The sequence below is a fragment of the Anthonomus grandis genome, chromosome 11 (genome assembly GCF_022605725.1).
Source record: "Anthonomus grandis grandis chromosome 11, icAntGran1.3, whole genome shotgun sequence".
In the NCBI taxonomy this organism is placed as follows: Eukaryota; Metazoa; Arthropoda; class Insecta; order Coleoptera; family Curculionidae; genus Anthonomus; species Anthonomus grandis.
In genome coordinates, this window is record NC_065556.1 from 13907305 (window position 1) to 13933545 (window position 26241).

The following is a 26241-nucleotide window of genomic DNA, read 5'->3' on the forward strand; positions in this document are numbered from 1 at the left end:
ATTTATTTTTTTTTCGAAATCTTATGTAATCAGTATGTATCTAAACGTTTTTAGATCCACATTTGAAATCCTTGTTCTCACGCAATCTCAATCAATGACGTAACATTGGGTATTGTGTTTTTGACACACCCTGTATGATGGCGAGTGTGGCCCTCAATGGTTCAGTGCTCTCGAATCGGCATGTATGTCAGCAGCAGTTGTTTGTGTGTAGTGTGCGGTTGTTTCACTCTCGATCGCGTTGGTTTAGCCTTTTATTAGCAATAATCGTCTTAGGGACTTTTAGCAATAAATTAACCAGTATTTATTTATATTTTATTTTAAAACGATAATTCAGTCATTTCAAGATATATTTTTTGGTAAATATTTTGTCAGCGAATAATTTATTAAGCCTTTTTTTTCTCATCTTTTACCTTAACTAACTTTTGTTACAAACCAATCAAGCTCTTAATAAAAATCTTTAAGACCGCGGAATTTTTCCAATCTAAGCCTATTAGTCTTCCTTAATTTCTTTAGAAAACACTTTAAAAAAATTAAATCTAGGCAAATCATTTTCTATAGCATAGATAACTCTATAATACCGATTACCCAATCTGGCTTTAGATTACCTCACAGTACTACAACCGATTTAGCTAAAGTAACTGATGATATTATGACGTCTTGTGATTAGGGTAATCAGACATGCTTGCTGTTTCTTGATTACAGTAAATCATTTAATAATATCTATCAAAAAACATGTTTTAATGATTATTCAAAAAAGTGTTTGTTCATTAGGGGCTCATAAGGACTTGTCCTATGTAAGGTATGACTTTGTCTTTTACTGGTCTGCTTTATGAGAGGACAGAGTTAGTTTATAAAGGCTTTAAAATTGTGATTTTAAAAAATGTGACCATATATCTGAGCATTACATTTATCCAGAGTGGCCAAAACTCTAAAAAGAAGTGTACACCTAAATGCTCTTATTTATAAATTCAATAATAATTATCAACCTGAATACCTATTAAGGGATCTGATATCCATGACAGGAGCACTTATCATTGTGCTAGGTTTGTTATTCCAAAACCCAGAACTTCCCTTTTTGAACGGTAATTCAGTTATAATGCAGTGCTATAATATTTAGTTAGTAGTTTTAGAATGCTTATCAGTTAACAGGTTTAAAAAAAAGTTCAATGATAATACTTAAATCAATAGAATCGTAGATATTTTGTTTATTTCGTTTATCAATCTTTAAATATTGTTCTTATTTTTTTTAAACAATATAATTTTCTGTCTTTTGATATAATTTCGCATGCATTAATATTTGTTCCCTAATACTCGCAATGTATCTTCACTTACCTTTAATCTCCTATTTTGTACCATATCTATCATAACTTATTTATCTATATTTAAATTATATTTCTAGGTTATGTACCTATTTTTTTTTCAATGAGTGAGTAAGTACAAATATAAGAACAACTTTAAGCTAGACCTCGCAATTTAATTTCATATGGTAGCTAAATCTATTAAGCCTTAACACCTGGGTATAAAAAAAATCTATTGTACCTGAAGTAAATTATTATATTTAAGAATTATGGGACTAAGATTGAATTAAATATAATGAAAGTTTTTCTTTTATTAAAGTTTTACATTATATTTTTTCTAAATACGTGAATAAGTCATGTTTTTTTTTCTTTTTCATAATTTCTAAATAATATAATATGAGATAGTATTTTCTGAATTCAAGAAGAAGTCAAGCAAGAAGTCCATACCCAAAAAAATAAGTTTATTTACATCTGTTGAATAGTTATTATCTAATTGATTATCTAGAGTAAAATTATTTTTAGGGGATTTATGAATAAATTGTTGTTTCTTTTCTTGTGTTTTTTTTCGACGAACAGTGGAGAGAATTTAAAACTTAATGAACGATTGGAATATTGGGAATAAAGATTACATTTAAAAGAAAGTAGCTTTATCATACAAGTATTTAATGTTAACATGTAACACAAACATTTTATGTAATAAATATCATCTAGAATGGACTGATAAAGTGAAAGATCATACCGATTATGCCACCGAACGGCGGTATCATCAGCAAAAAAAAATATCTACTTTATTTGCTTTAACAAAGTCAATGATTAATTAGAATAAACTAGACCCTGAAGCAATCCCTCAAAGGTTCTCTAATTTAAAAATTAAAAGGAGAAAACCAGGATGAAGCGATTTCTCGAAAACTATAGCAGAAGAGTTCTTTTAGTAGAATGTTGTAACTGCTGACACTTGCCATCACCAATATGGTGATATAAAACATTTATGACATTAAATTCATCACTGGTATTTAATTTCTCCTGAAATCCGAATTGATATCTGGTTAAGATTTGATTTAACTGCCTAAATGAAAGAATTTAAAACATTTTTTTCTATTATTGATAAATTGGTGATAAGGCTAGAGAAGTTATTTGAAGTACCTTTCTTATAAGTAAGGTCCCTATTTAAATTAAAGGTTTTTTTGCTGGTTTTAAATACAGCCATAAAAAACCACATTACCAATTACGAGAATCAAGAATGTAATTTATTGGAATTTCAAAAAAATCCTTGAAAAAAAAACATCATCTATCTCAAATCTATTATTCTTCAACGAATAAATATTTTTAAAATCAGTTAACAACAAGAAAAAAAGGATTGCAGTAATAATGTCTAAAGCATTCAATAGAGTCTTCTTTTAAATCTGGTATAATTCGCTTTCGCAGAATTGCTACTATTCCATAATAGAAGTCATTCATTGTTATTTGAATTCAATTATGGAAATAGAAATTTAAGTTTGTCTAATGTTTGATTTTTGATTTTCATATTAAATTTGTATTGAATACTATTTTGGCCAAAGAACCTATAAATCAAAGTTTGAAATGAAATGTCCAGACAGAATGGAATGCCAGCAACAGTAATCATCATGTGCCTTTGATTTGATAAAGAAGAAATGATTTTTACAATTGAAATCAGTTGTAAAATAGAGATCAGATCAAAGGTAGAGTAAATTAAGGAAGCTGAGATGTTTTAAGAAACACTAAGACAGCAGATATTAGACTCCTAATAAATAAAAAATAATATCATTAAAAAAATTACAATAGAAAGGTCGAGCTTTGCTGATGACCTGGGACTATAGTATTGTGTATATGTAGATAATCCATGTATGAAAATATACTACAAAATGAAACTCTATAATGAGACAGTTCTTATTCCTTTAATATACACTCCATCCGTAAAGTTGCGGATAAATTCATTGAAAATGAAATGGATCGTCTCTAAAAAAATGCTTAAACCCGTCGATTTTAATATTGGGTTTAGGGTTTTTTCTACGTAGAAATTAAATATACAGGGTGACTCAAAAAAAAAGATATGCCGTCATTAACATGTTTTTTAAATGGAAACCACCATATTTTGTACGCAAAATCAGAAAGAATGTATTTTTTTACCAAGGATATGGACAAACCAATAGTGGTTACATAAGCAATTTTAAATGAAAAAATACGATAAAATGTAAAATTAAAGAAATACCTATCTAAATTTAATGTTAGTATTTGGTTTTTTAGTTGTTGTCGTTGTTGTTTTTAGTGTAAAAAAGTGAATGTATTTTGGTGCAACTATTTGGAATATTTTTACATTTGCAAGTGGTGTTTATTATTTTTGCAAGGCGAATGCAGTGTCATCCTGCTTTTGATTAGTAACTTCACTTTATTACTTACTGCTATTGTATGAAATATAAAAAAAATTAACCGATATTAAAATCGACGGACTCAGACTTTTTTTTCAGAAATGGTCCATTTCATTTTTATTGAATTTATATGAAATACGGATGCACTGTATAAAGTACTGTACAAAGAGGGGTTAGTGTCATGTATATAGACTTTTCCGAAGTGTTTGACATAATTATATCATAATTATTGTAATAATTATACATGTTTTTCTACAGTGTTTTAGAAAAATATTTGCAATACTCGTCTGCAATTGTACAACAAAAACAAGCTATTCCAGATCAAGTGAATTAAGAAAGAATAATTTTGATGCTATATTGTATAACAATAAATATTTAAGAGAGTCAACTAATTGGTCTAATTTCTTGTTTCGATTAGTTAGTCACTTCTATTCCATAAGAGAACTCATTAATGGTAATCTTAAATTAGTTATAAAAACAGAAATCTTAAATATGTCTAGCATATATTGCATTTTTATGCAGTATTTGTACTAAATATAAGTACTATTTCGTATATGTAATAATCAAAGATGCATGTAGGTCTGAATTCACATCGACAAGTATGAATCTTAAATACCATTTCAAATCAAGAGAGAAAAACGATGTTCCAACTGACATTTTTACAGAAGAGCGTGGAATGTCAGCAACTATAGTTCGTGTGAGGATATGATCTGGTACACAGACAAATCGAAGATCAGTTATTGCAGGAAAGCTGGAATATTTGATACTCCTTGTGCACATTTGCTACAGTGTTTCAGAGAACCATCTTTCCACTACTCAATTGCGTAAGTAAAGGTCCTTCGTGATCAGTGTGAGAGAAGGAATGAGTTTCGAGCTTTAATTGTCTGAAAAGTATTAAAAAGGATCTAGTAGTTGGCTCGATTTCTTATAGTAATCTGAACTTAATAGTGAAAATGAACATGTCCAGTTTTCTTGATGTATTTTCGTGCAACATTGGTATTTAATACTGACAAAAAACTAATATTTTCTTATTTCTATTACAATATATTTATATAAATAATGCTGTGCCTCCCTAATACAAAATAAGTACAGAGTGGAGCGATGGCCTCAATTTTTGAGGTTAAATCCGCGCTCGGCATCGAGGGTTCGTCGAACTCGCGCTAAATGCGCGCGTTATCAGTCCCTGGTTTATATAAAAATACATCAACATTTTTATTCGTTCAAGGTCTCAATCTACAGCGAATAATGAACGGCGAGTATGATTGGTGCGGCGCGCTGCCGTTTTAGCGAAAGTACTGCCAGTATTTATTGCACGCTGTGATGTCTTTGTTGTTGACGCCGTTGCTGCATTTATGGTTACGGATCCGACCTCCGACACTACTTAAGAAATTAACTCTTTTTTGGATTGGAATAAATGGGTTCTCGTATACTTTAAGATTTCAGTGTAACATTAGATTAAATCGGATGAAAGGTTGAATTAAAATAATGAGTTATTAGTATATTTAGCCAAAAATAATATTTTATCATAATTATATAAAGGAAAACGTATATGAATATTAAGCAATCTTTCACTTGGTTTAGCTATGATGTAAATAAATGGGTTTTATTTTGTCTATTAGTTTAAATATTTTACAGATAAATTAAAATTATATTAGACAGTAGTTTACGATCATATCAAAAGGGTGAAGAAAAAGTCAAAATAAAACCCGACATTCCTTTTAAAAAAACATTTACGAGTAGAGCCTGGAACACAAAGAAATTAAGCTGAATGAAATTTTCAAATAAAAATTTAAAAGCTTAAAAATAAAATAAAGTTCTTCCTCTCTTTAAGACATCTTGCCACGATATTTTAATAATCGCTTGGGCAAATCAAAAAAATTAGAGCAAATTAACGGATTCTAATTATGGTATATAGATAGGCAATTCTAAGAGCACTTGTACCCTAAAAACTTACGACTGTAGAAATGCAAGCCTTAAACTAATGTTCTTAACACATTTATCATCTATATTTATGCAAAAAATAACCTCTATGTGTGTGTTTAGTTTCTCTCTCATTTCTAACTTTTTAATTACATTTTATTCAATATTCAGTAATCAGTCTCAATACTCAATAATCCAGTGCCAGTCTGTAACTTGGAATAAATTCGATAATAAATAAATGGAGGCGTGTTCAAAAAAAACCGCTCGGACACGTCAATTGAGATTGTAAGTTAAATAGTAGGTTAATAAATTTTTCTTATATAGTGTTGCCATGTAAATGGGGCTAATACCAACTTTCTTATTTTAAATGAGACACTCTGCATAATATTATATTTTTGGATTCTGCACAAAATTCCAAACATTTTGATGTATCATACGTTATACCTTTAACACCTGTTTTTAAGTTTTAAAAATTTTAAAAATGTTTTAAAATCAAAAAATATGCGTTTCGGTAACCACTTTTTTTTCGTAATGTATATTATAAATGTCCTATAAAAATGTGGCATTTTTATAAATTTGACATTTTATAAATTTTGACATTGCTACAAGATGTGCCTTTACTGTCGGATAATCAGACTTAAGTTTCTTTTAATTTTTTTACGAAATGGGCGATTTAAGTGAAAAGCACAAGATTGAAATCTTGATGATGATTGGGTACAAAGATAGAACAAGAATCCAAAACGGAGTTTTGTATTTATTCAGACAGAGGTATCCTGATTTACCACCCATATCTCAAAGTACGATAAGCAATATTGAAAAACAGTTTCGGGAAAATGGTCACGTAAGAACAATAACTAGTTCTCGTAGATCTGCGCTTAATGAAGACACCAAAATTAATGTGTTATTAGCCGTTGAAGAAAATCCCACTAGGCAAGTAGCGCGCGAATTGGAAGTGAGCCATTCTTCAGTAAAAAGGATTCTTGAAGCAGAAAAATTTCATCCCTATAAACTAATAATTCTCCAGGAACTCAATGAGGAGGATGCAGATAGAAGAATTGAATTTTGTGAACAATGTATGTAATTAATGCAGAATAGTAATCTTATTACAGAAAACATTCTCTTTTCCGATGAGTCGACATTTATGCTGAACGGAGAAGTAAATCGTCAAAATTGCCATTATTGGGCACAAGAAAATCTATGTTGGATGAGGCAAGGCAACACTCAACACCCAGAAAAAGTAAACGTTTGGGCAGGAATTTTAGGTCAGCAAGTTATAGGCCCAATTTTCTTTGAAGAAAATTTAAATGGAGCAAGATACTTACAGTTTTTACAAGAACTAATTCCAAATCTAGCTGTTCTATTCCCTGATCCAATAGAAGCTGATATGCCGAATAGAAACATCTGGTTTCAGCAAGATGGTGCGCCTCCTCATTTTGCCTCGAAGACCTGTTCGAAATTATCTAAATACTATTTTTCCAGGCAGATGGATTGGCGGGAGAGAACCTTTTGAATTTTTTTGGCCACCAAGATCGCCCGATTTGACTCCGCTGGATTTTTTTCTACGGGGATATTTGAAATCCAAAGTTTATGTGACCAAGCCGGCAAATATTGAGTTGAAAACTAGAATAGGGCAAGAAACGTTCAAAATGAATTTCTAGTACGTTTAGGGCATTTCCAAATAGTAAATGGTTTACATTTTGAACACTTAAATTAAAGAAAAACATTTAAAACAACCCTCTTTAAGTTTATGAAATACGTTTTCTTTAACGCCCTGTATCTTAAAAACAATCGAATAAAGGTAGGGCATATGATACATCAAAATGTTTGGAATTTTGTAGAGAATCCAAAAATATAATAACATATAGGGCGTTCTATTTAAAATTGTTGAAATTGTGAAAGTTGGTATTAGTCCCGCCTACATGGCACACCCTGTATAAAAACTTTTTATTGTAAAAAATGTGCAACTTACATTCTCAATTGACGTGTCCCAGCGTTTTTCTGAACACGCCTCCATTTATTTCTTATCGAAAAAAATTAGCAACTAAGAATCTCAAATCAAAGTTAGTGAAGAAGTTATTAACAACTATGACAATAATAGCTCAATTAGCTTCATACGCTATTATTTTAGATGAGCGCTCAAGTGAGGCAATAGAAGGATCCAGCTTTATATCTTGAAACGAGTTTTCATTCTAAATTCAATAGCATTTCATAGAAATTTTACCTTCATTTAAATCTATTCCAAGTTGAGATGTTCTACCAATGTATTAATGACGATTTAAATTTGACAAAGCCGAGAAACAATACTATGGCTTTTGGAAGTTTCAATGCCAAAATTTGATCAAGATGCAGTAAGGTCAATTGTAGGAAACTTTGGACTTAGGTTACGAAATAAAAAAGGTGGTCGATTTATATACTTCTGCTAGGAAAATCATTTAGTGATCGCCAATAAATTTTATAAGCTTCCTAAAAGATACTGTATACCTGGCGAGCACTTTTCGATTGAATAAATGGTGTCATAGTATGAAATTAGATAGAGTATATATTGATAAACCACAGATACCTTAATTCTATAAAATCGGCAAAAACTTTTCCAGGGACAAATATTACCTCAGACTATAATTTTTTAATTGCGAAAATTCTTTTTAAAATAAAAAAGATACATCAACAAAAACTAGAAAATAAATTAAATACCGACAAACTTCAAACAAGATCGCACGCGCCACTTGTGTCAACAAGCGTCACACAAACTTAACGATATAAACAAATACTGGGAGTTTTTCAAGTAATCAAATTTATACAGACATAAGGGTGGCTAAAGTACATAATAGAGACAAATGCAAAGAAATAAAAGATCTGCAAAATAAATATGCCCTTCTTAATTTCTAGATAAAAGAATTGGTAAATACAAATAAAATAAGTCCGCATACCACACTATTGAACAAAGATGGTTAACAACCATTTTTAAAATATCAGGTTGCATGCGGAAAATTTACATAGTGACATAATAAAGAACACATTACTGAATTTATTTGGGCTCTGAGAACATAAGGAAATAGGAAATTTATACATAGAAAATCCCTAAGCCAGGCGACATAGTATTTCAATATGTATTTTTAAAATCTTTGTGGATGAAGACAATGTAAACATCACAGCTACGTAGTGTTAGAGTCTGATGATGATGAGTGAATTTATCGAAATGCATAACTCTTGACAAAAGATTGGCATTTTCATTTGTCGAGAAAAGTCTTACCGCCCTTCCCAACCTGCTATATTATAGCCACTCCCCTTCAGGAATGTACTTCTACTTACAAAACCATTATAAATCTTAAAACATACCTATAAATTGGTTAACATTAATTACCGTTATTTGTTTGCCAGAAGAACCCAATGCGCAAGAGTGCAGTGATCATCACACTATACGGCTAATCTTTTGCATACACAACAAACGAATACACCAAAAGATATGGCCCTTAATGGTATACAGTTTCGAGAATAGCAAAACTTTCAGTAGAATAACACCAATGAAAGCCTATGAAAATCAAACTTGGAATAACACAGATCTGCGTATTGTCACCACTAGTGATGAATTAACGGATACTTTTAAGTAATCATTTTAAAGGCTTTAGTGGGCGAGAAGTGAACAAGTTAAGAAGTACCTAGGTACACTAGTTACATTCAGTAGTGCTTACACAAAGTAAATAAAATTAAGAATAAAAGAGCTATGTTCCACTTTCTTGAGTTGAAAAATATGTTGAGTACAACCTAATTTAGATAAAAGTTTGCGATAGGTTATTTGCTGCAAAATCTTCACTTTTTGTGCGGTATTGAAGCTTGAAACTATTATTAAAATCAGAAATATATAATATCTATAGCTTATTTCAATTAGGAAGACCGAAACCGTACTCATTGTTGCAATTAATTATGCAAGATTGAATTTTCCCTTTACGCAGGAGAAATATTGGTAAGAGGCGTATATCCCGGTTTCGAAACTTGAGATATGTGCTGGGATACTCGTCTGTTGTTCTTGGGATACTCATTGATTTGTTCAGAACAGCAACTTCCATAGTCAAAATTCTCGATGATTTTCACGCCAACTTTCAAAGCAGACATGGTATATATCTAAGTCCACAGTAGTCTATGCAATAGTCCATTACGCAACAAGTAAAAATAATTGGATAAGGGCTAAAGTAATATCAAAACTGCTAAAAAAAAGGGAATTTTATTCCTGGATAGAACGGTAGATCATCTCATTAATAATGTCAGGTTGGATTTGGAAATTATAAATATTGACAACATAGCTGAAGTTATCAGGGCTCTGCAATTTTTAAATCTTTGTGGAGAAAAATTTGATTACCATTATAAATATTCTTAACGACATTTATTAAACACCACTATTGTTTAACACACACTCTGAATAAATAATCTTAGAGCCTTTGGAGGGTGTGGAATCTTATGTAATCTGAGTTAAACTTAATTTAGATATACGTTTACGATTGATGAATTGCCACGTAATCTTCATTTGTAGAACACTTAGAAAACATATTTAAAATAAAGGAATGTGGATATTTAAAAGAATAGTAAAGCCATCCTGGATAGATCGTAGTACTCATTGTTTAATTTTTTTCAGAATTTTACGTTTTACGTTACGAAATGTGGTTAAGAGACATATATTATGACTTCGAAACTGAGGGAGTGGTGGGATGCTCATTCATTGATTTGTTTAGAACAGCAACAGTCAGAAGCATGGATTATGGTACTTCTAGAGAGAGAGAGAGAGAGAGAGAGAAAAGCTTCTTTAAGAGATCTTGGGAAACTTTGTCTTAATCTTCTCCCGAAGATGCTAGCATCGTTAGCGAAACACGTGTCGAGAGTAAAAATAAAGAGTTTGGTTAAAGGTTTCAACCTTAGGACTATCTGGTAAAGAAAAGTCTAACGAAATTGAAAATAATAAAAGACCGCAAGTGACCAAAGCTTAAGTAAACCTCAGAAAATTAGAAAACTAATATTGCTGCAAGAAGAACATCTACTACCCTCTATATTAATGCAGCATATTTAGAAGTGGTGGCTAGTGAAACGCACCCCACGCGGAGTAATTTGTTCCCATGTAGGGAGGTTTATCTAATACATCTAATACTCTGGCAGAAATAATGAAGAATAAATCAGAAATAAGCAGAATATAAATAGATAAATAGTCAAAAACCTATTTATATTTATATATCAAGTAGAGAGAAATTGAAAAGTATAATATTAGTAAGAATGGAAACTTGGGGCTTTAATAGAGACCTAAGGCGCAGATAGTATGGCATAAGGAACTGGCATAAAGGGTGCCCGATAGGTAATATACATTATAAAGTACTGTGCTACAAATGATACTGTTTGAAACAAACAAATTTGATTCAGAATAACTAAGTTCATATTACTTTATAAAGTAGTATATGGTAGTGAAGTACTGACATGAAGGGAGTAACTGTAACGCAATAAGTCTTTCCAGGCTGAGGCTTCTTCGGGAATATAGGCGAATTTCAAAAATGTAAAAATAACATACTTATACATGATTATGCATCAAGCAGATAAAATAAGTAGAGCTACTTACTTCAGAATGGATAAAATGTTCATTCCATTTAGCATTATATAGTACAATAAAGATAATAGGCGTATCCATGGGAAAAGGAAATAACTTAAGACCATATAAACTAGAACTTGCAGTTCTCAATCTGAAATGCATGTTCTGGCTGTATACTTAAGTCATAAGCTGATGACTCTATGTCTATAGTGCGAAACAGAAAAACAACTCAGCAACTTAAGTAAATAAAACCAAACAACCTTCAAAGGCTGACTGATTTGCGGATATGTTGCCTTCAGAACGTCACTAACAGCTGCTATGCAGACGATTAACTTTACTCCGTGATAAATTAAACTTCCCTTCGATGGCATCTAAACTAGGACCAACATGGGTATAGAGTTAATGAAGATACTGAAAACGTAAATGTAAATGCCCCAGAAATATGTGTATATTTATAGAAAATATATTATTTACATATATATTTTAAATGCAATAATAATACGTTTATCGGTCAGACTTTACATGGCAAAAAGAAAGAAAATGTTAATAACTTAATTTAATTAAGACTACAGTTTAATACGATAATTGGTCACGATTTAATTATTGGTTAGTTAGTTTAATATAATAATTGTTGATAATGACCGGTATTTCTCATTACAAATAATAAGAGTGGAGGTTTTTAATTGACTTATCTTCTTGTGTATCCTAATAATGTGCTTTATAATCTTGGTGAGCAAAAAATTGAAATGAAAAAAAAGGTAAGGCAAAGGAAGTTTATTTTTAAAAAAGTTTAAATTTCAGTATTTTAAATTTTTGCTCACTACAATTATTCTTTATGTTCCTATACAATAATTCGTTATAGGTATGTTATTTTTATATGTTACCATTTTGCGATTTTAAATATGGTGCTCATGTCTACTACCTTGAGATTCTTCAGTTTTTCAAGTATGTCTTGAATCTTCACATAAGTACATCCGTTACCTGTCCTTGTTTTAGCTTCACCTTACGATTTAAAATCATCGATGAGTATTCATTTACCTGAAACAATAAAAGAATGTTACAATAAAATGAATATTTTTGAAAGTTTATTTTTTCAGATGTATATTATAACGACATAAAATATTATCAATCCATTTTCTTACAAATCAAGTGTTTTAGAAATCTCGACATAAGCATCGGTGGTTCAGTGGTAGAATGCTCGCCTGCCACGCGGGCGGCCCGGGTTCGATTCCCGGCCGATGCAAATTATTTTTGTTTTTTTTATATAAATATATTTTGTCACTAATTTCTTAAATATCAAGTGCACAGAATAAACGATCGTTTATTCTGTGATCAAGTGTATAATAATTCAAGATCATGTTTTATTTCCTTGTATCTTAAGGGATGTCCAAATGGAGGATTCTTGTGTTCAGATTTGCTTGATCAAGTTTGAAGACCTTGATAATAATTAAGGAATTTTATTCCAAAACTCGTATTATCCTTTGTTTGGAGAAAATGAGATAAAATTGATTATAGCTACTGTTAATAGCTTTCTATATGTTAGACGAATTTAAACATACCAAAACTCACCTTAGCCTATAGGCTGAATATAATGAAAGCATAAGAAAATTCAAGTATCATTTCAAAACTTACCTAATTCATCGCCTTTATCTGAATTATTATTTTTACGCCGTTTGAAAAAGTGAGTTCTAAATGTTACATTAAAATGCTGTCAATTAACATCTGTTCAACGCTTACAATGCAAGACATTAAGAAATTATTTTATGCCTTAAAAACAAAGACTGAAGAAGACAATTTTCTTCTGAAATTCATGTCTGTTGAGATTCCATCAAGAGCAAAAGCAAAACAAGGCGATTCCGCCAGAAAGTCGATCGCGGTCAAATAATACAACAGTGATCTAGAAGCATCAGAGTCAATTTAAATGTGGAAAACACTTTAATCAAATACAGGTTAATTAAATTAACAAAGGAGTGGCTGTTAACGAAAAAAAATCAAGAAAATTATTAATCTCTCATCTCGGCAGCACCTGGGAAAAGAGAAATTACTTGGAATTTTATCATTGATTTTTTTATCGGCTTGGGAAGTATTGGGAGAATGGATAAAGAGAGTGAACTCAATGAGTTTTGTGAAGGAGGAATCGATGGAAATATATCTGCCGTACAAATCATAAAAGTGGCTAACTGCATTTAAGTTAAATCCGAGTTAAAAATGAAATAGTAAATGTTTTACTATTTCATTTCATATTGATTATCTCAGGCATAGTAAATTTGTTTTATCCATGCAGTCAAGCCAAAACTTGTCTTGTTTATTTTATTTTAATGAATTTTGTGAAAATAGAATTAAGGGGATTTGTGTAAGAAGTGCTAAAATACCGTAATTATTATAGCAATTCATAGCTCTCATAAAATGTTTTTTTGCCAATTGTGAAATTTTGCTCAATGTAGACAAGGCAAGTTTTGGAATGGAAGCTCTTAATTTTCTATTCTACCTACAGGGATTACATGACAGATAAAATACAAGACAATAAAGAATAGTGCTTATAAAATAATATACCAAAAATAGAGCAGATGCTAAACTAAAAAGTTCCCAACATAAAAACGATAAATTAAGAGGGTCAGAGACCATCCAACACCCCCTTAACCAAAAGGTTGTTTTTTATATACATTTTTTTAATATCTTATAGATTGTTTTTTAATGAGATGAATATGGTTAAATATTATTACACTCTTGCTCCAAAATAATCTTAGGTGGTAACCCATGGGAACCTCCAATGTAAATTCTACCTGCAAAATTATTTTATTTATTTATCATAATATGTCTTATTATTATTTTGTTATCATGCCCAATATTTTAGTTAATAAGTATTTTATTTCATTCGATATTTATTATGCGGATTTAAATAAGAAAGCGAAATGAAATATATTTTGTCTATGCTTGCCGATTTTAAGGGATGGTAAATACAATTATTTTTTTCTTTCATCCTCAATGAAGTTATTTGGGAATGCCTTTATGAACTCCCACCCAGCTTTTTTAAAACTCATAAAGGAAAAGAAGATCGAAAGTGACTTGAATGAAGGAGAAGTTATTTTCTTAGTGGAGAAAGTAACTTCCAGCGCTGCTCTTTATATTCTGGATAGAAATTCTTTATTTTCACACCCCATCTTACAGTTTGCCTTTCAATCAACCCTTGATATATGACCTAGAATCTGTTCTTCTTACATAAATTGAAAGTAACAAATATGAAGTTTTTAATTTTTTTGAAGTTTCCTTTTTACAGCAAAAAATCTTCTTCCTGCTATATCTTCAAAGAAACCCATTTGTGAAATATTCTTCTGGAATGAAAGACTAACTTCAAATTGATCTGAACTAGTACGAGCAACATTTTCAGCAAAATGAAATTCGCAGTCAAGTGCCTCTTGAGATAATTTATTCGGTTTATGAATAGGCTGCTCAATATGCCACAATTTATCGAGACTATATTTAAATTTAATGTCGACATTTTTATTTAGAGAAAATAGGATATAGGTTTGGAAAATTTGTCTTGGCGAGTTGTCGAATGTGTCCGGAGACTACCCATACTAATTTAGTATTTTGGAGAATTGGATTATCATTTTCGAGTTTTATTTAGCCAGAAATCAACAATTCATGAAGGCTTGAAGAATGTTGTCAGTCTTACAGTCTAATATTAAAGTCAAATTTTAATTCTTTCTAAGAAAAATTACGGATATTTTATTAAACCCACTAATTAATGAAACTGTTGACCAATTTTGCTTACAAATTAATATTGCTTCAAAGCCAAATTCATTTCGTATTTCCAATTAACAAAAATGAGATATAAAAATGATATTTTTTTAGCTTACCTATAGCTTTCTATAAACTTGATCAGAAAAAAAAAGAAAAAAACTTATTTATTAAGTTTGTCATGTGAATAAAAATTTAATCTTAAAATTTAACAAAAGTCAAATTTTAGATCTGCGTATTGCGAAAAATAAAGTTTTTTCTGGAAATATAATAAAAGTTAACGAGAGTAATTAATAATAATTCTGATCATATATGAAATTTTTTTCTTACTTTGAAAGTACACATTTTTCATTATCTTAATAATAAATTTATTATGCTTACACAAGAAACAATAAAAATTAGAGGTTATTGCGGGCAGATGTTTGTGTCCTAATCTAGAAATTTACAAACGACAAATTAAGATGGTCAGAGACTGTCCAATACTCCTTTTACGTCTCAATACCTTATAAGAGACTTATTATTTTAATAAGTTGAATATGCTATCAAAACAGCATCATACGTCCTAGGTACATAATATTTTTATGTCCATACGTTCATTGTTATAAAATTAACCTATTTAACACATACTTTTAGATATGTAGATAGTACTTGCATTACATACGTCCCGCGGACGTACATAAATGTATATATAACTAGTTAAAAAATGATTAAAAACTTCTATGAATTATAGAAGAATAAAAAAAAACATACAAATTTTTGTTAATACTTAAAACTATATGTCAGGAAAGTTTTTTTTATCAAGTATACGTATTCTTCAATACTTCTAAGTTCTACTTTCAATATTTCAGTAGGATAAACAGAAAAATACCATTGGCTTTGATAGAGAAAGACAAGAAATTTGGTATAAGCTTTACAACAACTGTCAGACCGAAGTACTTTCTTTCCAAAGGACTAACCTACCCTACAAATTTAGTTAATTTACATGTTGATCTGGTAGAAAAGTAATTAGAGTATTTGTCATAATTATATATATAAAAAAATGTAATTTTCTATGTACAATGTTTAAGTGGTAATAAAAGTCTTTTGAATTTGAATTTGAATTTGAATATATCAAAATTATCAAGCTCGGTCGCAAAAGCAATTCAGTGTTGTTCTTTCCTTACTGAATGTCAAATAAGTAATTGTCAACATAAGGAAGCAAAGTTGACACTGTTGACAGTGTTTAAGACAAGAGATAGATGTGAGAACGAACGCCTTCTTTTAGTCAGCTTGGCTATTGGCAATATTGGCATTGATTGTTCCTTTGTAACTTATATTATAGTTTTATATTTTATGCTTTGTATTAAAAGCTTATAATCCTGTGAATTTTGTATTTATCAAATCTTTTTCGGCTTATAATAACCTTTTCTTATTACAATTAAATTAATTAATAGTTTTACTGTTGCACTTAGTGATAGGAACGATCTTCCATATCTAGCCCAATTCATGGTGAGAATTGATAACTTGCTTATTTTACACTGCAAGCAGGGATTGGAAGAGGAAAGAAAAATTGATGGTTGTATTTCACAATGATTCCGAAGAACAAATAATGTTTTGTTTTGTATTTTCTTAAACGTTTATTTTTTGTTTTGTTTTTTGGATCACTTTTCATAATCAATATATTTTTAGTTTTTATAAACGAGTTGTTTTTTCTCCCAAATACAATTTACCACACAAGAAAAGGAGTCGTGTAAACATCCTAGATACGTCATATATTGTGTCCAGTACATGACGTAAAATGTACTTAAAAAGTACATACATAATTATGACGTAGAATCCTGCGGAAAATGAATTTTCATAGTAGGTAATATGTCTTGTGGAATATGTACTGTGTCCATTCATTATGTCGTGTATTACGTACAAAATATGTCTTTAGTATGTATTTGTGCTGTTTGGATCAAAAAGGTATTATTACAGAAGTAGTTCAAAACAATATCAGTTGTTTTTTTTTATAACCAATGCCCAACACTTTAAATTATTATTTGATTTACTTTGAGTTCAGTTTTTTCTAAGAAATTACATATATGTTCTCTATAATAACTTAAGAGATTAAAAGATTCAAAAATAGTGGATTAAATGAATATACATTCCAATATAAAATAAAAGTTAAAATTGTGGCATTTTTTTAAGCCACTCGGTTTTCTACATCTCAGGAGTCTCAGTATAAGCATCGGTGGTTCAGTGGTAGAATGCTCGCCTGCCACGCGGGCGGCCCGGGTTCGATTCCCGGCCGATGCATTTTTTTATTTTTTTGGAATTTGGTTTTTTCATTTACTTTTTTAAATAACAACTGTTCATAGCGATTTCTTATTATCTTCTTTCTTGAGGGAGGTCCATGGAGGAATCTTGTATTCAGAGTTTCTTGATCAAGATCAAGTTAATCACCTTCTGGGGCAAATTTAATCCGCCTTGATCTTTTAAAATTGACAATAACTATCATTTCTATCTAACAAGAATGGTACATTAAAAACAAAACAATAAAAAATAGGGCTTATAATATAACATACCAAATTTAGGACAGATGCTAAACTTCATAAGAACATAACAAATTAGACGCACAGAGACCGTCGAATATGTTTACATATTATTATTTTTTTTTGTTATATATAAATTTACTTTTATTTATTACTGTTTGGATCTACCTACATTTGTTTTTTTATTATGCCCAATATTCTATTTTACCAGTATTTTTTTGTTTATTTCGATATTCATTATGCGGATTTAAATAAGGATGGGTAATTAAATAAATTTTGTGTAGTACTAGAAATTTGAGGATTTTAAAGGATACAAAAATAGTGGATGGTAACTTTGGATGAATATACGGTATATTTCTTTTTTTATATTCACATAATTCATTCAGCCACTACCTTAACCTAATCTATATAATATGTATGTTGTAGGTTATCTACTGCTTATTACACTATTTGAGGGAATTTAGACATGGACACACTTTTCAAGCCAAGGGATTGTTCGCCAAAAACATTTATATATACACAATTTAATACTGGAACGATCGGGAAGGTAATTGTTCCATAAGGTAAAACATATAGGAGAACTCAGTTAAAGCTTTCGTTCCGCCATTGATACAAAATTAACTAATAAAAGAATAATTCTACTGTCTTCCTTCGATATATACTAAGCATTCGGTGGTAGTAGTGATTCAATTTAGCCAGTTCTTAGTTCAGAAAAGTGGATGCCCATTAGTTTGACTGAAATCCAAAGAGCCAATGGTTTAGATCCTCAGCAGTAGTTGTATTATTGTATATTAAACAATACGAATTTTCGACTACCTATATCTTTGTAAGAGGTATCTTACATTGCCCTGATCACAGATAAGTCTAATAAACGTAGTATAATTACTCCTAAAGTTTTTAATTCTATTTGATGGCTGCAAGGAAAGTTGCTTATTGATTTTTGTATAAAAATGATAGTTATTGGTTCTATATTTAACAAATTAATGTCTCCATTTTCGTTAACTGATTTCTTTAAGGCAAGCAAGTATGTCATATAGATACGTCTTTATTAATAACTTCTTTAGCTAGATGGTCAGCAATTTCATTTCCTTGAATTCCAGAATGTCCTTCTACCCAGCAGAATGATATTCGGATGTAATTTTTTTATTGTAAGTAGTTTAAATTTTTTGTATTACTTTAAAAACATTTGTATTTCTACATATATTTTTGATTCTGTTGTTATACATTGAGTCTGTAAATATAAAATACTATCTGGATACTGGATGCTGAGTTATATAGGTTATCAATAATAGCATAGGCCTCGGCTGTAAAAATAGAACTGCGTTGATTTATTGCAAAGGACCTTTTGACTTCATGGTCCTATACGTCGCATGCGCAACTTGGATACATCTGAATAAACACTGACAGCTCATTGATGCTCATAGATAATTTGTTAAAACTATATTAATAATATACTACGGATTTTCTTAGTAGATAGACAAGGGCGTTAACCTCTAGACCCTAGAGGTTAACGCTAAACCAGTCATCCGGCTAATTGAAACTTTACTTTTGAAAACGTATATCTCGTAACTTATCACTTATTAATTTCTAATTTCACTTAATAATTAGGCTATTAGGTAACTTCAATCTAAGATAAGGCTTTACTATACGTATACACATTTACATTTCGGGGGCTCGAAGCGCTCGCAAGTGAAAAGGGAATTGAAACGATTACGCTCACTTTGAGCCAAGAACCTACGGATACTACGGAAAACATACGACTTTGCCAAAGACGCCCAGTATCTGAAAAGAAAATTCAATCATTCCCGGTTGGAAATGTACTCACCATGGTTAGCATACTCCCACCAACAAAAAGGAGCCTTCTGTAAATTCTGTACACTATTTCCACCCAATCTGAGCTCCGTTAGAGGTGTTTTAGATTCGTTCATTATAAGGCCGTTTTGTAAGTTCAAAGATGTTCATGAATACTGCAGAAAACATGCAGATACTCACTTTCATAAGACGGCATTGGAAGCAGCTAAATTTTTTCTTGATAATGTCCCAGTAGATGTGCAAATTAACAAATACTCTCAGGAAAGTCTTGAAAAAAACAGGAAAATTATAAGATCGATTATTTCCTGCATTGCGTTTTGCGGATTCCACGACCTAGCATTAAGGGGGGCAAGCTATGGTGATGGAATTCTGGAAGTGCTGTATAAGATGCGAATTGATGCAGGAGACACTATTTTAAAAAACCATCTTGAGCATGGAAAGAAAAATGCAAGTTATCGATCGGTTGACATCCAGAATGAGATTATCAGTATTTGTGGAGATGTTATTAAGGCCGATTGCATCAAAAATGTGAAGATATCGCAAGCATATAGCATTTTAGCAGACGAAACAGCGGATATCTCTGGAAAGGAACAGCTCTCAGTTGGCATAAGATATTTTGATGAGGAAACCAGCAACATTGAAGAAGTATTCCTCGGAATTGCTGAGCTTACAGCCTTGGACGCTAAATCGATTGCCATGGCAATAAACGAATTCCTGACGAAAGAGGATCTCGATCCAGATAAATGTGTTGGTTTGGGATTCGGTGGTTGTTCCACGATGTCTGGAAAAGAAGGTGGCGTTCAGGCTATTTTGCGTAAAAAATACAAGAAAGCACTATTTTTTCATTGCTCGTCACATAAACTCAACCTGGTATTCAATGATCTGAATGCTCTGCCGGAGATCCGAAATACAGTTGGGGCCATCAAAGATATAATTACATTTTTTCGTGAATCGGTTCTAAGAAGAAAATTAATACCCAACATTCCCAAGCTGTGCGAAACAAGGTGGAGCGAGAAATACAAGAGCATCAGAGTTTTTAAAAAGAACTTTTGTGATATAATGGAAGCACTAGAAATCCTGTCTCGAGATGGCAATATTGTGACAAGGAAACATGCATATCAGCTCCATGCTGCAGCTTCCAAAGTTTCGTTTATTTTTAGCCTTGGATTGATAGCCAAATATTCCGCTCTTTTAGAACCAACAGTAAACGTGCTCCAATCAGTCTCCTTGGATGCAGTTCAGGCATCACAGCATATTGGTCGTATTTTAAAACTAATCAAAAACCACCGTGAGAATCCCGAAAAAATTACAGAAGAAATTTTCAAAGATGCTTCTGTTATTGCGGAAAAAATTGGATTGGATATGAAATAAATACCGCGTACTGCTGAAAGACAACAACACCGTAGCAACCACCCATCAAAAAGCCCCTCAGAATTTTGGCGCAAGTCCATAACAATTCCTTATTTGGACTCAATTATAAATTCCCTAGAAATAAGGTTTTCTGAAGAAAAGAGACCATCATTTACTTTGTCAAAAGTACATCCTGCGCAAATGAAAAACATTTCTTTGGAAGAACTCGAAGAGGCTTGCGAGGAATTTAAAAATTTTTACGGTGTTACAAATATCCAAAATGAGATAGAGCTTTGGAAAAAATATGGGAAGAAAAACCAGAATCGGTCAAAATGAGTGTTGTGGACATCCTCAAGGAAACTGATGATTTCTTTCCTGAAATTAAGAAGGCTTTATAGATCCTTGTACATTACTTGTACAGTTGAAAGGTCATTTAGTAGCCTTAGGAGAATCAAAACCTGGTTGAGGAGCACTATGTCTGAAACTCGACTCAATGGCCTCGCTATGATGAGTGTACACAGGCAACACATTTTTAAAAACTTGGACGATTTTGTTAACAAAGTGACTAACGAATTAGCAAAGAACCCTAGAAGATTATGTTTCAATTGATTTTCATGTAAATATTTTGTTCGGTTTTTATTTTTTTTTATTAAAATTTTTGTTATTTGTCTTTAGTATTTTCATGCTGCCCCTCCCTAGCTTACCGGCTGGCGATGCCCTTGTAGAGAGATATTTAAGTTTTTATATTCAAAAGAATATTTTTATAGTCGGTCTCGAGCAAATTTATGGTGTTGTCAAAACTGTCAAAATGTCAGAGTGAAAATTCAAAGTTTTCGTAAATGCTTCATCGGTGGGGAGTTCTTATGGTCCTACTATTTATTTATTAAATTTTCATTTTAAACATCTTATAGACTTGTTTCTTAATGAGTTAGATATGCTTAATGATATTTATAGAGATAGTTCAAAAATCTTAGCTATTAACTTATGAGAACCCTTTAATTCCACGAGCACAATTATTTTATTAAATAATTATTACTTTTCTTCGTTTTAATTTGTTTTATTATTGTGCCCAATTTTTTAGTTTACGACTATTTTATTTATTTCAATATGCATTATGTAAAATTAATCGTATTTTGCCTATAATATCTCAAGTGGCATTTTGTTAAGCCCGTTCAGCTTTCTATAACGAACAAGTCTCAGTATGAGCATCGGTGGTTCAGTGGTAGAATGCTCGCCTGCCACGCGGGCGGCCCGGGTTCGATTCCCGGCCGATGCATATTTTTTATATTTACAATAGTGGTTTTATTACTTGCTTTACTATGTTCCGTAACATAATTAAATTGTCTATTGACAACACTGATTGCTTATTTCTTGCATATGATAAGAGAAGATTATTGATTTGAGGTTTTATTGTCTTGGGGTCAAAAATTCAATTTGCCTAATAAAAATAAGTGATAGACTGACATTTTGTTGAGTCTTTAGCTTCCTACACACTTGTGCAGGCACAAAGGAAGAAAAGCGACATTATTTGCTTAAATCTTTATTATAAAAATTATTCAATTTATTTTATTTTTCCATATTTGACATTTTTGACAAATAACAGTATTGACCATTTACCTGCATAGAGTAAATTCTCATTCCCGGTAAACCATTCTAATTTAATAATATCCTGCACATTTTGATCAATAATTAAACCAATATTTAAAAAAAAATATTTGGAATATAGAAAAATTGGCAGAATATTGCTTATAATTTAATTGTTGGAAGGCAAATCTTTTTCTATTTTACAAACAAGCAACAAAAAAACATTATTTTGATGTTTACCCTAGAAATAACCTAAAAAACTTTGTAGAAAAAAACTATATCTACAATATACTGCAAATCTTAATATACAGTCTTAATATACAAAGAATATTCTTCTAGGGATATTGGCGGCATATTTTATATCATTTATCCAGTAATTAACTTGTTTTACAAAATATTACTAATATATTAAAAGAATAATGTCTTCTAAATATTATTTACGTTTTAATTTAAAATTTTTTATTATGTAAAGATGTAAATAGGATTTTCTTTTGGCCTCAACAGGGTCTAGTGTGACCTTTCAGACTGCTTATATAGTTATAGAAATCTGAAAATTAAGCAATTAAATGTTCTACTTCTGTCAAATATTTACTCTTTTATCTATAATCTTAAGATTAATTATAATGTAGAAATGAACATTAATAAAGGTTTTATTATTATTATATTTCCTAAATCTAAACTATAATTTAATCGAAATGCACATATTTCGTAAAACCTCTTTCTATTTAAATAATGGCCAAAATAATTTCTGTTGTTTAAAAATTACTTATAAATAGAAAGCCAATTTTTATATTTATACCAAAAATAACTCAAAAGCCTCATAGAGAAGCATGGGAAAAAAATCAAAAAGAAGGTTAGAACAAAAAGTTAAATACCATAAGGATTGGTTATTGTCACCATCCTTTTGTCACTGGAAAAATATTCTTTTAGGGCTATTTTTAGAATACAATATGTCCCGAATCGCAGTGTTGTGTTAGTGTTTGAGTAGCAAAAAGCATCTTTCTGGTCCGAAAGATTTTTTAAATTTTTGTGTCCGTACGGGATTTCTAATTGAACATTCTTGAAGAAAAAACGGCATGCCACTGCTTTTTCCAAAAACAAAAATTATTTCGCAAATTTGATTTTCTGCCTTTCTTTCATACTCATATATTACCAAAGTTAAATTGTTACACACATATTCATATTATACAAAAAATTGTTACTATTGTAATTATATTCGGCCCCTAGAAAACCTAATTTCAGTATGTACCATAATAACCATAATACTAAAAGTTTAACAATAAAAACTAACTGGATAAATATTAAAATAAGATATAGTTGGGCACCATTTACTCAAACTCATAACAAAACTTAATTAGATTGATAATTGAAGTAAAAAAAATATATTACTTTGAATCAAGAAAAACGGTTTAGAATTATGTTGAAAACTTTTCGAAATGATGAGTTATGAAGCTGATACATTTCTTATTAGAAGCTTTTTTGTTCCCTGTCATCCTTACTGTTAGCGGCAAAATGTTGTGTATTTTTACACTAATGTAGTAAAATAATTTAAGGTTTAGGTTGGTAGTACTATTGGGAATCTGTAAGTTTTCTTTAACAATAAACCTGGTAGAGTAAGAATTACTAAAATGAACATCTATTTCAGGGTTTTGGTATATAAAAGAACAAACACTTAAAATATATAAAGATCGAATGCCAGTATCCTTTCACTATAAAGTAGGTATATTTGAAACACTTTATCCTTCTTAAAAATGATTTTCACAATGTAATTTTGGATTGTCTTTAAAGGTTTTAATGCATTTTCGGAAGAACTTTCCCATACTCTTATAGCATATCTCAGTAAAGACTCTACAAGAGTTTTGTAAACACATATCAAAAGTTGTTTGTTTAGAATTTCTCTAATCATCTAAAATTTCTGATTTAATTTTCTAATGTTATTAGTTAGTCTTAACACATGTTGTTTCCTTTTGAGGTTCTGATCGATGATTACTCCTAAATATTTAGTAAATTGTACACCCCTTATTTCATTTTCAAATCCATTTACGTGGATGCTATTAGAATTAGGACGATTGGCATTTGTTAGAGAGAAAGCTATGTAGTTGGTTTTGTCAATTTTAATTAATCTTAAACCTAAAGATTTCACGCACCTCTTCCCAAGTTTCACCCACAAAAATGACCACAGTATCGTCAGCATAAGAAACCATCATATCATTTTCAAGTAAGATATCTGTTAAAGAATTTATATAGGTTAAGAAAAGTAATACGATACAAGGTTTTCTCAGGTTCTATGTCAATTTAATTGGAAATACAGAGTTTTCTTGAAGTAGAATCTTTGCTACCTTAATAAAAATATTACTGGAGATGAGATCGTATCTATGACCTGATTATCGTATTTATAACCCCGACATCGAAAGTCATAATTCACTCTCTAAAACGATTAACTCATTATGGAATTCCATCCATTGGAGTGCAGCAAAGCAAAAGCGGTTGAATATCAGAATGATGTTGAAATCTTCAGCTCTATTCAAAGACCTAAATCATTTCTAAGAAAAAGAAATTAAAAGATTAAGTAGTCTTAGTATCAAAATATGAAACTTTTTACATGAGGTTCATGATGGATTAGTGGAATTTCAGTGAACTTCCAAAGTTTTCAAATGTCAAAGGAAAGGATGGATTTCATATCCTTGAGGAAACTGTCAAAAGCAAATAGAGCCTAAGGTACTGACGTGAACAAGAAGTTAATATACGAATCCTGATAAGTTTCTCGAGCCTCACCTATTAGTTATTAGAAGGCTTGTTCCTCTTATCCTTCTTTTAACTAAATGATGAATTTTCTTACAGAATATTCAAGCTTTTAAAAGGAAATTCTAACTGAAACTGATATTCGTGGGCATGGATTAAAACTAAGGGTTCGCTCTCGAAAAACGACTGATTAGTGAATGAATTTAATTGGAACTATAGACAGGACCAAAAAATCACTTAAAAATATTGATGGATTGCTGGAGGTTCACTAAGGCTTATTAGAAGCAAAACAACTTGGAAATATTAGAAAAATTTTGGTTTCAGCTCTGTAGACTGGTAGGTGTAAAGGTTTTGTGCCTATTTGATCTGTCTCTTAATAATATAATGAATTTCCATCCAACATCTACATCTTTTTCTAAAAATGTTTAAAATTTTAGGTTTTTCGATATAAACATATACAGGGTGCTTCAGAACTATGGGATGAAACTTCTAGGGGTTGTTCAGTGCAACAGTAGAATCCATTTGAGTATAGGAACCCATGTCCGGAAATGTGTCACTACGCCAGTACGGCCCTAAGACGCGTTTAAATTTAGAAAAAATATTAATTACCTAAATAGGATCTGATGCATTTATTTTTACCTTTTGTATATGATACCATCACAACAATTGTTCAAAATGTCTTCCTCCAACCTCAATACACCGATTTAAACGCCGCACATGATTTCGGCGGACTACACTAAAAATTTGATCCTCGTTTTGAGGATCTAGAAGATAAAAGTCTCTAAAGACTTTACATGTCCCCACAAGAAAAAATCGAGCGACGTTAAATCGGGTGACCTGCTCCACCTCTGGCAATCCAACGGTGCCCAAACCGCTGAGCCAAATACTCGCGTACTTGTACAGCAAAGTGAGCCGGCGCTCCATCATGCTGAAACCACATTTGCTGTCTAACGTTTAGTGGAACATTTTTAAGGAGTTCTGGGAGAACTTCCTCCAAGAAACGCAGATAAATAGGTCCTGTTAACCGTTCCGGTAGAAGGTATGGCCCAATTAAATAATCATCAACAATGCCTGCCCATACGTTTACAGACCAACGATTCTGATGTTTTCTTGGAAAAATTGCATAAGGATTTTCTTCGTCCCAAACATGGCTATTCCTAAGTACTATTAAAAATACCGGCTCTTATGAAAGAGGCTTCATCGCTCCACAAAATATATCGTAAAAAATTTGGTTGTGCAATGATGTGATCCAGAAGCCATCGACAAAATTGAACTCTAGGATGATAATCGGCTGCAGTCATACCTTGAACTTTCTGGAAGTGGTAAGGATG

General features: G+C 31.1%; 1 protein-coding gene and 3 non-coding genes across 4 annotated transcripts in view; 3 read left to right on the forward strand and 1 right to left on the reverse strand.

Annotated features, from left to right (window-relative positions):
• Positions 1 to 26241, reverse strand: part of LOC126741917 (ecdysone-inducible protein E75) — a 288394-nt gene that overhangs the window by 129259 nt on the left and 132894 nt on the right. The gene's annotated exons all lie outside the window — the stretch shown is intronic.
• Positions 12341 to 12411, forward strand: Trnag-gcc (transfer RNA glycine (anticodon GCC)). The gene has a single exon. It is a non-coding gene; the product is annotated as a tRNA-Gly (tRNA).
• On the forward strand, positions 17116 to 17186 carry Trnag-gcc (transfer RNA glycine (anticodon GCC)). Its single transcript has one exon. It is a non-coding gene; the product is annotated as a tRNA-Gly (tRNA).
• Positions 21790 to 21860, forward strand: Trnag-gcc (transfer RNA glycine (anticodon GCC)). Its single transcript has one exon. It is a non-coding gene; the product is annotated as a tRNA-Gly (tRNA).